This window comes from Nicotiana sylvestris, chromosome 8 (genome assembly GCF_000393655.2).
Source record: "Nicotiana sylvestris chromosome 8, ASM39365v2, whole genome shotgun sequence".
Lineage (NCBI taxonomy): Eukaryota > Viridiplantae > Streptophyta > Magnoliopsida > Solanales > Solanaceae > Nicotiana > Nicotiana sylvestris.
This window is the reverse complement of record NC_091064.1, coordinates 119,130,537-119,143,150: the sequence shown is the minus strand read 5'-3', so window position 1 is coordinate 119,143,150 and position 12,614 is coordinate 119,130,537.

Genomic DNA, 12,614 nt, shown 5'->3' with positions numbered 1-12,614 from the left:
CGATTTAGGCCTCATTTGTTTGCACTTAATGAAGGTCTGAATCTTAATCATTCAGATCTCAAACATTAAGTGCGTTTGTTTTAAAGTTTGAATCTTAATTATTCAGATCTTAATCATTAAGTGTGTTTGTTTTTTTTACTTCACAACCACTTAATGGGTATGAATAGAGATCTATAACAGAGACTTAATTTCATTAAGATGTTATCACATATTCATTATTAACTGTCGCCACTGCCTACTATTATCAACTATCACCATGCTACCACCACCATCATACTCGACCACCACCACCACTACCACCATAGACAACCACCACCACCACCACCATCATCCTCAATCATAGTCGCCACCATTATCGACCATCACCATCCATCATCCCCACCACTCTGACCACCATCATTCTCACCCACAGTCAATACCTATCCACCTTAACTACTACAACCAACCACTCCATCACCATTAACGACCACCACTGGCACCGCCCATCATTATAACCTACCACCACCTTCCTCAATCACAAACCACCACCCGCCATTATTAACTATCACCACTCACCACCACCATCCTCAATCATAATCGTCACTACTACCAATCACTACTAGCTACTAGCATGAACCACCATCATCAACCAAAACTACCACCAACCACCGCCTCTAGTAGGCATTCACCGTTAGCCATCACCACCAACAACTATCATATTTTAAAAAATTATATATTTTATTGATACAATATTAGATTAGTTAGTATTTTATTTGAATTTTATGTTTATTATTTTTCAAATAAAGATAAATTTTATGCATTCAGATGTTAAAAATCAAGCAGTCCTAATTTTTAGTATTTAGATCTTAATACACATCTTAATATATTCAGATGTGTATTCAGATTCGAATATCTTGATCTTAATACACATCTTAATATTCAGATGTGTATTCAGATTCAGACGTCTTAATCTTAAAAAAAAACAAATGAGGCCCGTAAGCATGGAGGCCAAAACCAAGAGAATAGTACAATTGTGGCCAACGTCATTCATCTGGATCTATAACAAAAGCAACCGGTAAAACGTATACTCGAAATAAATTAAACACCACTAGTATCCGTACCCGCGCGTTGTGCGAAAAATATAGAATATAATTTTCATAAGAAAACATTACTTGAAAAATATGGTAAAAATAAAGAAGCATTTAAATACTATTAGTTGTTACATATAAATGCATTGGATATTCATATATTGAAGTCATGAAAAAACACAATATCCATTATAAAGAAGCTATTAAGGAAGATAATAAAACTTCTGATTATCGGCCACCTTCAGATTCTAAGACATATATATTAATTTTGTAAGAAAAGTAATAGATTTTACACAATATTTGGTATACATTGACAAAGTTCCTTTTAAATGCAAAGAACAAAATACTCTTTTGACCTGGTATCAAAGCATCAAGAATTGAGGGAATAGATCTTTGATTGTTAGTTATTAAAAGCACAATAAGATATATGTTAATACAATATATCACATGTTTTGAGAGCTGTGACTGCAAAGCTTGCAATTATTTTAATGCTTCATCATCATCATCGCTCAAGGAATTGAAAAATAATATTGAGGGAATGTTTTACAATATGATAAAAAATCACATGAGATAAGCTTCACGATTATTAACTTAATACCACTTGCCACAACATGAGGTCCTTAACCTTTTAGAGTTTTTGGCAAAATTGATTGTAACTACACAATGCACATTTTAGAATGACAATCTGAAATGGCAGATTGTGGCCACCTAAAATTCTCTTACATTTGAAAAGAAGTCACCTCGTTCCAAGAGTTGAAGAGAATAAACCTTGAATAGACAAAAAAATTCGAATTTTTCTTTGTACCTCTGTGTGTCCGTGGAATCCCTACGGTATCATCTCCTAATGAACCTGGATGTTGGAGAAGGATTCATCATGAATGTAAACTACACTAATTGCTATGGTTCGTTCCATATCAATGAAATAACGATGTATATAAATGGCTGGAGAAACTTCTTAGAACTTTGAGGCTATGTGAAACAAAAAGAATTCATACCAGACTTAGCAAGTTAAGTCAGAGTATCGTGCAATAAGCCTCGTGACATAAAATTGCATAAATAAAATCTGAAATTACTATTTTTTTTCTTCCAAAAATCACTCCACAAACAAAGTCTCCTACTAACTATCCAAACTACAACTAATGAATAAAGGACAAAATTGTCTAGTTCCAGAACTCATATATGATTTTCGTAGCATATTGCCTACTGACTGCAATAAGTAGTAATTTTTCTAGAATATAGTGATACATCAGATATTACAAAGCCAAGAAAATTCGGTTGCCAAAATCATGTCTTTAACAATAACCTTAAAATTGAAAAATCATGTTAATTATCTTTGTAACGAAAGAATTCAGAATATTATTAACATGAAAGAGCAAAACAGGTAATATATATAATCGTTTCAATAGTACATCTTCATGTATTTGAAAATAAGAAAAATTTATGAAATAAAACGGTAGAGAAGAGGATTTACTTAATAACTACATGAAAGTTGAATATGTTACCTTTTCGTCTTGCAAAATTAATTCTATGAAATATGGTATATCAGGCTTGAAACGATCCGGAATTTTTCACATTCGAACAACTCTCACTTTCAGACTCCATTGCATCGAGTTGCTTAAAATTTGGGTGGTTTCATGAAGTGTTGTAGCCATATTTGCAAAGTTCTATATAAAAAGGGATGAAAAAAAAATAAAAGGAGGAAGACACGTTTGGGGCATTAGGAGACAGTTTATGGAGTTAGGTTTTGATGCTTACACTTGGGAAGACCATCGTAGAGTAGTTTTTTTCCTTTTTCCTATTTCTAATAAATTAAATAAAAAACTAATGAAAAACTGTGGGAGTCCATTTTTTTGAATAGAAGGTCGTGGAGTACTTTTTTCTTTTGTTTATTACTATTTCAATGTAAAAACAATTGTCGAATTTTTAGGTTTAAAATAAATTAAACAAAAAACTTATGAAAAAACTTGGGTCCATTTTTTAGAATTGGAGTAATCTTATTTTTACTTTTCAGTTTTAAAAAATATGTGCTCATAAACGTGGGACTCCATGATTGAATAACTGAATTGGTTAGTTCTTTAAAATTTTGTAAGTTTTTTTTTCTATTTTAAATTTTTTTTGAAATTTTTTTGAATCTCCAAATTTATTGTAGTTTTGTCTTAAAACATGACACATGTCAATATTTCGTAAAGACACTTGGCATAATATCATGGATTTGCTTTTCTTTTTATATATAAATAGATATAGATATTCTTATCTGCTCGTTTTTTTTTTGTAATATAAGAGAAGATATATATTTTATTAATCTTGAAGTTTTTTTTATCTTAAATTTTATTTGTTGTTGTCAATAATATTATTTGATTTTAATGAATAAAATCTCTATTAAATTAAAAGGACTTATATAATCATCGAATAATTATAAAAACTCCAACTTGAAACTACTCTTCAATTTGAGTGATCATTTTTTTAATTTTTGTTTTTTAAAATAATATATTTTATTTTATTATTTTACAGATATTTAAATTTAAAAATAATAACCAATAACTAATTTTTAACTACTTATGACATGTGGCTTTTTTCTAGGTTGCCATTTGGTTTAAGGAGATGGTTTTTTCCTCTCCTTTTATATAATAATAATAATATCAATATTATTAATATTAATATTAATAATATTAATATTAATATTAATATCTCGTCCCCCACTAATCTCGTCCGTTGTACCCGGAGCCTTCTTGAGATCGTGTCCTGCGTATGTTACGATGTTGAAGTTACCACTAGGGAGGATCTCGTCCCCCACTAATCACATACACAGCGTATAGGCTAGAAAATCGGAAGGGCCATATCCCATCTAGGTTATAAATATCCTATTTTACTCACTGTAAAACACACCTGGCTCACGTTTGGACATAAAATTTGGAAGCTTTTTTTCAGATTTTGTTTTCAAATTTCAGATTTTTTATAGATTTAACTATTTTTGGCAAATTTTAAATACTTTTTGGCATATTTTGAAAATAAAATCTTCAAATCCCAGAAAACAGCTCTAGAGTAGTTTTTGAAGATTTTGAAGTTTTTTACTCACAAAACTTTAAATTCTTTTTAAGTAAACTGCATGTCCCAACACAATTTCAAATTTCAAAAATTATTTTTTATCTCATTTTCAAAAACTCCTTTTTTCATATTTCAACCGAATCTATGTCCAAACGCTAGTTTGATGCTCACAAAATATTAGACTATTCAATATGTACTGACATAGCTTTCTGTGGACCTATATATCTTTGTCATTGTATCTTACAAGAGTTGTAACTCATCCTAATAAAGCCACATCTGAGGCCAACACTCAATAAGAATTCCTTTATCTCAATGGTAATTCCGTTTTATTTATCATTATTGTTCATCATCTTATGATATGCACTTTGGATTAATTTGTTTGCTAGTGCCCTAAAAAGAGAAATTCAATTTTTATATTTTTAATTAAACAGTTTGGCGCCTATCGTAGGGACCTAGCAATTGAATGTTTGATCCAAAGTTATAACACTTCTTTTCAATTTTCCTGTTATTCTCACTTGTTGGTTACTCATGCAAGGAAAACACCATGTTGGAGTCAATAACTAGCTCGTGAACCCGATGACCCAACTAATAGAACAAACTAGAGGATCACGAACCCCAAATGATCAATCTCCCGAAATAGAGCCATCCTGTGCAAAGGAGAATTCCCTGGTAAGTTCCACTAGCAAGGGTGATAAACGATGCGGGTTAGAGGCGATGATAAAAAAAAATTATAATGTAGTTGAACGCTCAAGTCGGAGAGGCATAAAATGTTCTGACGAGTGGCGCTACAACAACAACGCCAAACCCACCTCTAAAGGTTCATGTCGACATAGAAACCCCTAATTCTAAACTATGAAATACGGGAACGGGGGAACTTCTAAATGACACTGAAGCCAAGGGAACATGTACGATCGAAAATTGTGAATCATAAAATTTGAGCGAGAACATAGAACGATGTGTATCACAGGTATAGCACTAAACTTCAGATAAAAGAAAATATCTTAACACTCCTCGGATTCGAAAAGAAAGATACAAGGGGATATAACCATCAACCAAAAACGGAGTGTAGGCAGGAAGATACCAGATACCAAGACCCTAGGGTCAGATATGAACCTTATTTCGGGCCCTCGCATCAAGAAAATAGCCAGAAACAAAAGCCAATTCAGGACGATAAAAATTATGGACGAAAGGAATAACGCAATTTCACATCGAGCGGGAAAAGAATCGAAAGCATTAAAAGTCAACGATTACCACCTCAGGCCAAAGATTGCTGATTACAACTTCAACGTTAATACATCTAAGCTAGTGGTGGTGATCAAAGTTATGGGAGCAAATATAAGGTGGCTAAAATAAATAAGAACAGATACAAGTGAGCGAAGCCAGGAATTTTGTTACGAGTTCCACAACGATCATCGAGAAAGGGAAGCAATCCTACATGAAGAACAAAAGCAAGTAGGAGAAGCCTCGGGTTCCGATACCAAATGAATAGTCAACGCGATATTTAGAGGAGAAGAAGTAAACGAGGTGACTTTCACGGCAGCAAAGAAGTTCGCAAAAGTATTTAATTTGCATGAAAATCGTACTTAGCAGACATTATCTAGAGAAAGTATAGCTTTTAATGACGAAGATGTGGACGGCCTGACCATACCTTACAATGATGCCCTGGTAATAACTCTATGCATTTTAGACATTAATGTTGGATAAGTTTTGGTTGATAGAGGCAGTTCGGCGAATATCATCCAATTACGGGTGATCGAGAAAATGCATCTCACTGGCCAAACCGTTCCAAAAGCACGATTTTTTGAATTCAACAACTCCAGCAAGATAACCAAAGGTGAAGTAACATTAACAACTTTTGAAGAAGGGATGACCAAAGAACCATTGTTCCAAGTAGTAGCCGGTGACACGACCTACAATTCCATCCTGGGGAGGCTTTAGATTCACGAGATGGATGCAGTTTCATCAACACTGCACCAAGTGATCAAGTTTCCATCCAAGTTGAAATTCAAAAAATAGGTGACAGCAAAGAACAACTTGAGAGATCAACTCAATAGCAACTGTGAGCAGTCTATCCAAATACAAGTTAGCTAAATAGCAACTAATGCAGCCAAAGCTTTGGAGCAATAAAGCTCTATCAACGGAATCTGGTCCTTGTGATCCCAAAAAGGCACCATAACACTCATGGATACAATCGTTAAACCGGAAGAATATGATGCCTCAAAGTCAAATGCTGAGGAATTAGAGGAAGTCATCATTTGTATTAACTTCACGGAAAGAAAGGTTTTTGTGGGTTCATGACTCACTCCCAGGTTAAAATATAATTTAATTATATTTTTACGTTCTAATGAGGACTATTTAGCTTGGTCACATGTAGATATAACAAGGATTCCCACAGAAGTGATGACTCACAAGCTAAACATAGACCTGAATTGTTGCCCGTCAAAATAAAAGAAACAGAAGCAGGGGTCATATCGGAACAAAGTTATCAATAATGAAATCTCAAAACTGTTGAAAATCGAATCTATAAGAAAACTCAAATATCCAGAATGGCTGGCCCATGTTGTGGTCGACCCAAGAGAAATAACAAATGGAGGGTATGTATAAACTAAACCAACCTAAATAAATCTTTGTCGAAAGACTCTTTCCTGCTACCCCATATTGTATACGGTGAAATCAGGGGAACCAATTTCTCGCTAATAGGGCATCTCGGGAGATCACCTCGGAGTCTCGAGACCACGGACCGAGTACCCCCCTCGAGATCTATCGACACCCGGCCTGGGGATAATGTTGGCCGAGACCCCAACGGGCATGGGGAGTTTCCAAAGAATGCAGCCGGGACCGGTTAAGTCTATCAGGTTAGTCTAAAGTTGGTCTGCGCCTGCATCATGAAGCTAGTCAGCTGTCCCATCCCATTTTCTTTATCATTAATGCATTTTGTACTATGTTGGGATTCCTCTCCTATATAAAGGGATCCTTGCCATTTTGTAAAGGACTACTGTTGTTGCTCCAACTATTCTACACGAGATAAATAATAACTCTCTCTTTCTTTTCTTTCTAACTTACTCTCTCGGTATTATTGCTCATATTTATTGCATGCATACTTGTTCTTTATTTGTTGCTTGTCATTGGCCATAAAGAGCCTCCCTCAATTATATCCTAACTGTTAGCCCTTTTCCCGATTATCCCCGATAGCTCGAGCCCGAGCCCAAGCATTGAGCTCGAGGCCCCTCATCGGTCAGTCTGAGGCCCGAATAGCTAACCCCTCGATTTGGTTATAACTCTATTTTAGTTCGCATTTCATCTTTAAACTTTACATACCCAGCATCAACTACTCAACAACTAGCATAAAAATAGATCACGTATTTTTAGAGTCCCATCAATAAATTTAATTGTTATTACCATTTTCACGGTAAACAGTTTGGCGCCCACCATGAGGCTAAAAATAATAGTGATTATTTTCTTGCTGGTTTCGTCCTATAACACAAGTTATCTTTCACATTTTTTCTTATCCAAGATCTTCGATTTCAGGTCGAAATGTCTAACTCGGTAAACGGAGATGAAAGTAACAATCTTGAGGACCATGGGGAGAATGGCGTGGCTGTTCCAGGCATTGATGTGCCACCATAAAACCCTGGGAACACACTGGAGCCAGTCCCCGTGGACGCGGTCTCACGCGACGCGCAGCGCATTGATATAAGCTCCCACACTCACCAAAGAGACCAACAAGAAGCATGGGAAACCCCAATTAGGGAGGAACGTGAGGTTAGCCTTCATGTTATTTTCGAAATGTTGCGAGCACAATAGCTAGCTATTTCTCAACTGCAAAGTCACCAGAAAACTCCCAACACAGTAGCACCGGGGACAGCTCCCCCAGCCGAATAGGTACCTGAGAGATCGAGCAACAACGGATCGATAGCCGACCCTTCCATCGTAAAAATGCTCGAGGACCTCACCAAAAGGATCGAATCGGGCGAGAAAATGATAGAAGCCAACGATAAGAAGGTCTAGACTTATAACTCCAGGGTCGACCAGATCCTAAGCGCACCCCCGGTGCTAAAACCCATTCCAAAGAAGTTTAGAATGCCAGAACTCCCAAAGTACAACGGGACCTCAGACCCTAATGAACACGTTAATGCCTACACTTGCGCGGTAAAGGGCAACGATATAAAGAACGATGAGATCGAGTCCGTATTGTTGAAAAAGTTTGGGGAAACACTCTCGAAGGGGGCCATGATGTGGTATTATAACTTGGCTCCTAACTCGATAGATTCATTCGCCATGCTAGCAGACTACATTGTAAAGGCACATGCCGGTTCCATCAAAGTAGCGACGAGGAAGTTCGACGTTTTCAAAATTAAGCAAAGGGAGAACGAGATGTTGCGGGGATTCATGTCTCGCTTCAAATGGAACAGATAGAGCTACCGCTAGTCTCCGACGACTGGGCAGTGCAGGCTTTCACTCAAGGTCTGAATGAACGAAGCTCGGTGGCTTCAAAACAGCTAAAATAGAATTTGATCGAGTATCCAACTGTGACCTGGTCAAACATCCACAATCGGTACCAGTTAAAAATTAGGGCCGAGGATGACCAGTTGGGAGCCCCCTCGGGCTCAGTATACCCAAGCAGGCTCATAGCAAAGGAACCAAAACCAAACAAAGAAAGATATCAGCCATACATCGAAGATAGGAAGAACTCTTCGAGGCGCAACCCACCTCGCAATGATCGGAGAATAGATCGAGGACAGGATCCTCGAGGACTTCAACAGAGCCAGATTCGATAGGAACGAGGGCCAATGGGTGCACCCTACTTGTCGGAATACAACTTCAACGTCGATGTATCGAACATCGTGTTCGCCATCAGTAAAATCAGAGATGCCAAGTGGCACGGGCCTATATAATCGGATCCTTCACAAAGGAATCACAACTTAGTGTGCGAGTTTCACAACACACATGGCCATAGGACCGAGGATTGCCACCAACTACGAGAAGAGGTAGACAACTACTTAACAAAGGGCATCTCTAGGAATTCCTTAGCGATCGAGTCAAAAATCAGTTCCGGGAAAGAGAGGCGACCAAGAAGAACGAGGCAAACGAGCCACAACATGTCATCCACATGATCATGGGAGGCGTCGATGCCCCGTAGAAGCCCGTAATGAGAAGGACAAAAATATCCATCACCAGAGAAAAGCGAACCCGGGGATATATTCCCGAGGACGCCCTTACATTCAGTGAAGAGGACACCGAGGCCTTATCTCAACCTCACAATGATGCACTGGTAATCTCTTTCCTTGTAAATTCTTTTCAAATAAAGCGTGTACTCGTGGATCCAGGTAGCTCGGCCAACATTATCAAGTCGAGGGTGATAGAGCAGCTCGGACTGCTTGATCAAATTGTGCCGCCACTCGAGTCCTCAGCGGATTCAACATGGCAAGTGAAACAACGAAAGGAGAAATCATCCTCTCGGTCACCGTGGCCGGCATGACCCAAAACGCCAAATTCTATGTCATCGAAGGAGACATGAGGTATAATGCCTTGCTGTGGATACACTGCATGAGAGCAGTACCATCCACTCTTCACCAAATGATGAAATTCCCACTCAAGGACGGAATTAAAATCGTCTACGGAGAATAACATGCAGCAAGGGAAATATTCGCGATGCACGACGTGGCACCGACACTCGCACCTCCACCCGCAAAAGAGCTAAAAGGTAATCGAGCCACACCCTCTATCAAGACCGATTAAATGAAATAAATGACCGTACTGCATCCTCATCTCGAGTGATTGGAACATATCGATCCTCAAAACTTCGCCGGAGCGTTTCACATTAAGGTACGACCATCTCCCTTTTCATTTTGTATTTCAGACTAACCCTTATGTAGGCGCCCGATCGAAGCGGTCAGAACGCTAACCCAGCTCGAAGACCTTACGGTTTTAAAGCATCTGTTGCACTCTTTTCCTTCGACCGAGTTTTTATCCCCAAAAAGGGGTTTACCGGCAAGGTTTTTAACGAGGAAACATTTGCATGCTACCTAAGGGAAACTCAACAAATGTTCGAGGCTTCTTTTGCAATCAACCTCAAACACTGGGGGCATTCCCCCTCCCCCTCTCCCCCGGAAGCCACCCGCTCGAAAAAACCAAGAAATGCCAAACGGGGTCCCTATAGGAAAGTAATGTACCGGTCCAAACGGTCGAACGAACCATGTCCATATAGTCGAGCCCCTGATGGTGAATACATGTACACTTGTATCAAATAATCAAAGAATATCTTTTGTCAAGACATATCGCGCTCCAAAAGAGGCTCGGCACCTTTGCAAAAACAACTCCTCTGCCGAAAACGTCCCGAACACTCGGGGACAGGCGTCAACAATTCAACATTTAAATGACCTCCGGATTGGGATTCCGAAATCGTAAACCCTCAGATAAGGCCTCGCGGAAATCGCTAAGCATCTCCAATGCCAAAAGTACCTCGAGTACTCGGGGACTGGCGTCGAAATCTCAAAAGAAAAACGCACGGCCTTAGGGTCGAGATCTCCAAAATCGTAAGCCCTCGACAAGGCAATGCAAAGTTTGCAAAAAATGGCTCCCGAGTCAAGAAACTCTCGATGACTCAGGGACTGCCATCAAAGCGCCACCTCCATTGACTCATCAAAACAGGAGGCCATAAGACCCCGAGCGGGCAGACTCGGTCTCGTAAGACCTACATAAGACAGCAACTATATCTGTAAGACCTCAATGGCATAAAAAAACTGTAAGACCTCAACGATACGAAAAAACTGTAAGACCTCAACGGCATGAAAAACCTGTAAGACCTCAACGGCATAAAAAACCTATAAGACTCAACGACATGAAAAAACTGTAAGACCTCAACGATATGAAAAAACTATAAGACCTCAACGACATGAAAAACCTATAAGACCTCAACGGCATGAAAAACCTGTAAAACCTATAAGACCTCAACGGCATGAAAAACCTGTAAGACCTCAACGACATGAAAATTTTGTAAGACCTTACTACGGGTATAAACTTGATCCCGAAGTTTAGGCTATATATCAAATTTGTAAGACCCCTAAAAAGGCATACCCTCAATATAGACACCTAAACTACTACACTCGGGGACCAAAAATGGCTCCAGCCAAACACTAATGACTACGGTCATACGGCTGTACCAGCCGAATTAACGCGACTCAGGGACACCCGACCATCGCTACAAAATCATAGGCCATTACTTCGAATCTACTTCGAAAAGAATCGGTTAAACAGGCTACCCTCGACAGGAAAAAGGGCTTCGACCATGTCAGCTCCAAATCCCAAGGCTTCGAGCTACTCAGCCTATGAGCCAAAACTTCTGAGGTACTCGAACATCACCGCAAATGACTTAAAATTGAGGTTATTCCCGAACCAATGACGGGTAAGGCAAAATCATTTCAAAAAGTCCTTAACAAGAGGAAAACAAAGCCTACATATGCCTAAGGGCAAAGCGTAAGAGCCATTGTCGCCAGCCTAATGAGCCTTAAGGCCACACATTAAAAGGTCGCATCGACTGAAAGCGTAAGAGCCATCATCGCCAACTAAAAATTTGAAAACTTGAGGGTCAAAATGAGCTCGAGTCGTAACCCGATTCGGAGACCGTACCCAAAATAATTAACTATACATGCCTAAGGTCAAAGCATAAGAGCCATTGTTGCCGGCCTAACGAGCCTTCAGGCCACACACTAAAAGGTTGCATCGACTGAAAGCATAAGAGCCACCATCGCCAGCTAAAAATTTGAAAACTTAAGGGTCAAAATGAGCTCAAGTTGTAACCCGATTCGAAGATCGGACCCAAAATAGTTAACTATACATGCCTAAGGGTAAAGCGTGAGAGCGATTGTGGCCAGCTTACATTAAAAGGCCGCATCGGCCCAAGGCATAAGAGCCATTATCGTTGATCGCAGCGGACTCAACCTAAGGAAGAGTGGGCGCTAATACTTTTACCCAATAGCGGTATCGGGGTCAATTTTCCACAGGGAGCTTCAATTTGGAGTTGAGTGTTTGTATGGTCTAGGACTATGTTTTAGCTCCTAATTGATCTTCTAACATTTTTGGTTTTCTTTTGATTATCAACTACAATATAGCAACTACAAATTTAAAGCTAAGTTAGGCTAAGATATTGATTCTAAGTTGTATGCAATATAGAGAAAGGCACTAGGGTCATGGCATGCATCTAGGTGGTCAACTAACGGGTAGAGATTCCTAATGCAAGAATGATGAATATGGGACTTATGCTATAACCGTTGCACTTTTGCATCCACTCTCACACCTCTCGGTAGAGAGAGTGATTTTGCCCAATTGACTCTCTCGAGACCAATTGGGTAGGCCAATTTGCCCAAGAAACTTATGGTTCAAGTTGGGTAATTACTTTCTCGAGGTTTAACCCGTTAATTGGGACTACCATTCTCATGGGTCCATCCCAATTCCTTGTTGGAATTAATCTTGGGGTCATAGACTCTCTTTCTCAAGAAGAGT